Source organism: Microtus ochrogaster, chromosome 10 (genome assembly GCF_000317375.1).
Source record: "Microtus ochrogaster isolate Prairie Vole_2 chromosome 10, MicOch1.0, whole genome shotgun sequence".
Lineage (NCBI taxonomy): Eukaryota > Metazoa > Chordata > Mammalia > Rodentia > Cricetidae > Microtus > Microtus ochrogaster.
Genome location: NC_022016.1, coordinates 40,350,357 through 40,354,541, shown reverse-complemented (window position 1 = coordinate 40,354,541; position 4,185 = coordinate 40,350,357). Strand labels below are relative to the sequence as shown.

The 4,185-nt window shown below is 42.0% G+C and overlaps 1 non-coding gene across 1 annotated transcript; it reads left to right on the top strand.

Moving 5' to 3' along the window:
* Positions 1 to 337: 337 nt before the first annotated feature.
* On the top strand, positions 338 to 409 carry Trnaq-uug. The gene has a single exon. It is a non-coding gene; the product is annotated as a tRNA-Gln (tRNA).
* Positions 410 to 4,185: the final 3,776 nt, after the last annotated feature.

Sequence of the window (4,185 nt, the reverse complement as noted above, 5' to 3'; positions counted from 1 at the left end):
TTTTTTGGTTTTTCGAGACTGGGTTTCTCTGTAGCTTTGTTGCCTGTCCCGGAACTAGCTCTTGTAGACCAGGCTGGCCTCGAAATTCCCAGACACTCGCCTGCCTCTGCCTCCCGAGTGCTGGGATTAAAGGCGTGCGCCACCACCGCCCGGCCTTCCGTTTTATTTTAATTTTTAGATCTGACTATTTGAGCTGAGTGACAGTGTAAACTATAAACCTAAAGGTCAGGAAATATAATCAAATTCCATCCACACCCATGAACTAGGCATGTAAATTGGCCTTTCAGAAGCTAGACAAGTCCATAAAAGCATGATAATAGACAGCGCTCAGTGTGGCGGTCTCGTGGTGTAATGGTTAGCACTCTGGACTTTGAATCCAGCGATCCGAGTTCGACTCTCGGCGGGACCAGCTCAACTTTTATGTAAAATGACTGATGAAAACCTTTTTTAAAGGTTTATCTGGTTTTTATATTTTATATATGTGTATGTCCGTGTGTCTGTGTGCATTTGTCCGTGAAAGAGGGTGCATGTGTTTATGGCGGCCAGCAGGAGCACTTGATCTTCTGAAGCTGGAGTTAACCGGCAGTTGAGAGTTACTATACTTGGTGCCAATAACTGAATCCGGTCCTATGAAAGAGCTGAACCATCTCCCCAACGCCAAGAGCTTTGTATGTGGTATGTGTGAGAGGGAATTTGCACCAGTGAATTTTGCTTGTAGAAGTCGGGGGTGTGGGATTCCCCTGGAGCTGGAGTTACGGGCGACCTTGAGAAACTTGATGTGGACGCTGGAAATCACACTTGGGTCGTCTGGAAGAGCAATACAGGCTCTTCATTATTGAGCCCTCTCTCCAGGCCCCTTTTTGAACATTTTAAATTGACCTGTTTTGTGGTTGGGTTGATTTATAAATATTTTCTCCCCTTCCATAAGTTACCTTTTTATGGGACTTGCTACGACGTAGCCCAAAGTGGCTTAAAATTGGGAGTCCTCAGTCTCTGGAATTACTTTACCTTTCAGTTCCAAGAGTGTTTCATTTAGTTTCTAATCATTCACTTAATCCTCACCCACCACAAAGTTTCTAATAGCAAATTGAGAACGAAGGAGAGGAACAGCTATCACGAGACGTTCTGACTCGCCACAGAAAGAGATGTTAGCAGAGACTGCTTGCAATCAGGGAGCATGTAAAACCGAAAAAGAGGTTCAAGTATGGGTTAGCATGGCAGATCCGGGACACAGAACGCAGGCTAGCGTGGCCTTACTGATTCCGAGGAACCTGAAGGCAGCATGCACTGGGGCTAACCCGTGTTAAATGAACATAACAACCATGTCAGTAAGAAAAGGTGTTTTTTTTTCCTTTTTTTCCCCTGAAACAGGGTTTCTCTGTATCTCAGGCTGTCCTGTCTGTGTGACTCACTCTGTAAGTCAGGCCGACCTGGAACTCACAGAGACCCACCTGCCTCTGCCTCTGAGTGCTGGGACTAAAGGCGTGCTTCACCACCGTGCAGCTAAGAAAAATTTGTTTATGAAAGGAAAACAACACATTTTAGCCAGGATAGCTTAGGACAAACAAGTGGGATTGCTTAGAATAACTAAGCCGTGATTACCCGTTAGAGGCCCGCCCTGACCCCCACCCCCGGGGTCATTTCCTCTTGTGTAGTAAGAACACCGAGGGGCACTCCAGACAGACTGTTCTCCTAGTTCTTCCTTCCTCTCTCTTCGCTTGTGCTGTGCCCAGGGAAATCTTAAACCTTTTGCATCCTTGGAATTTTTTTTTGTTCTTTCATTTTTTTTCATCATCACACCCAACATTTGATTGTACTTTTTTCTTCTTCTTTTTTTTTTTTTTTTTTTTTTTTTTTTTTTTTTTTTTTAGTTTTTCGAGACAGGGTTTCTCTGTAGCTTTGGTGTTTTTTCTTCATTTTTAAAACAACCTTTTCTCAGGGTGATTGTATGTTCAGTGCACAAAAATTTAAAGTCTTGATATGGCATAATTTACCTATTTTTACTTTTGTTGTTTTTGTATTTAATATCATATGTAAGAAATTATTGCCATATCCAATGTCATAAAGATTTTACTATTTGTTCTACTCCAGAATTTTGTGGTTTTAGGTCATACACTAGGTGATTGATTCCTTTTCAGTTATGTTTCAATATGGTAATAGAAAGAATCCATTATAGATATCCAATTTCCCCATCATCATTAATTGAAATGATTCTTTCCCTATTGAGTTGTCTTTGCACTCTTCTTCTTTTAAGATTTATTTTTATTTATGTGTTTGTGTGAATGTATGCCAACTTGTGCACAGATACCCTTGAAGCCAGAAGTGGGCATTGGATCCCTGGAACTGGAGCTCCCGGTCCATCTCCTACATGCTGGAATTACATGCACGCAGCACCATGCCTGCTCATCCCCTGATAGAGATCAAACCAGGGCCTGTGCTTACCAGGCAAGCACTCTGCCCACTAAACTACACTCCCAGGCCTGATCCTTGCACTGTTATAGAAATAATCATAAATTTATTACTGTGACGGATTACATCGCATCCCTCAGTAACTAATAAGCTACGAGAAGGCAAGAATCAGGTTGAGGCAGTTGTCTGCCTACTTTTCTGAATTCTAACTTAAAAATATAATGTTTGATGACTAGCAAGATGGTGAACAGGTAAAGGAGCTTTCTGAAGAATCCTGATACCCTGATTTCAATCCCAGGGCCCCACGTGGTGGATGAAGAGAATTCATTCACACAGTTTTCCTGTGACTTACACACGAGGCCAGAATACACAGGCATATGCACACACGCACACATACAAACACCACACAAATAAATGAACAACCAGCCAGGTGTGATGGCACACAAATACAATAAATAAATGTATTTTAAGTTTTGAATGCTTAAAAATGTAAATGTCAAATAAATAAATTAGATCATTTAAACGCTTAATATTCCCTTTACCCCTTTCTATCTCTTCTTTGGATACCAACTGAGATCCTAAGCTTGCTTGAGCCTTTCTCGGAGCTCTCATTGTGTCTACGAATTCCCACTTCCTGCTCTCTTCGTACAGCTGCTTGCAGACCTCTGTGGCTGACCTTGATTCAAAAGGCACGCTTTCTCTTTTCTGCTTCTCCAGCTCCCTCCTCTTGGCAGCTGCTGAGATTTCTAGCTTCCCTGTTTTGTGGTTTTTCTCTCATAATAATGCCGGCAATAACTCTAATAATGGAGCAGTCCTCAAACTTGAGGTGTGTGGGGGGAGAGGATCTGATTTAACTGACTAAAGTTTTATTCAATGAACAAATACGTGTTTGGAAATAGACACTGCTGTTCTTGGCACTTTAAAAAAAAGTCTTCAAGAAGCAGAAACTGCAGCCATTGTTATTCAACCCATTGTATCATTTGCTCAAGGCAAACCGCTTAACCTAAGAAGGCAGACCTACCACTGCCTTAGAGAAAGCCAATGGCAGGGTGCTGAATGGTTCAGGCTTTGAGACTTGCAGAGCTGTTCCCCACATTGGTCCCATCTCTTTCTAGTCATATGATCCTTGGCACATAACTAAACCTTTCTTCAAGCCTCGGTTTCCTCATCTGTAAAAGGAAGGTGATGATACTTCCCTCATACGGTTGTGGCATAGATGAAGGAAATATGTGTAATGTCTTCTCCAACTGCCTGGCATTTATAATGAGCCCTCAACAATTGGTCCTTCAGTTATTTCTTTACACATCATTAGAATCTCTCTTTCCCCCTTAGTTCATTTACAAGGTTACTTTCTTAGTTATTGTCCCTATTTACAAGACAATTTAAAAGTCATAACCATGGTAAACGGGTTTGAGTGGGAGGTATTTGATTAGTACCCAGGAAGGAAAATATCACTGGAAAAATTCCTGTCAGACGTGAGAACTATGGCAAACAGTCTGTGTTTTTACCCCCTCTTGACCAAAATGGAAAATACTGTGTGAATATAGAGCCGGCATTATAGATCATTTCTGTGAGAATAAGGATTTTTAGGAAGAGAGCTCATTTATTTTAGGAAAAAGTAAGATAAGAAGGAAATACCTGCCTGAAAGGCCTGTAGAGTCTCAGTGACACAAAAGACCCTCAGTGCCACAAAAGACCCCAGTGCCACAAAAGACCCCAGTGCCACAAAAGACCCCCAGTGACACAAAAGACCCCCAGTGCCACAAAAGACCCCAG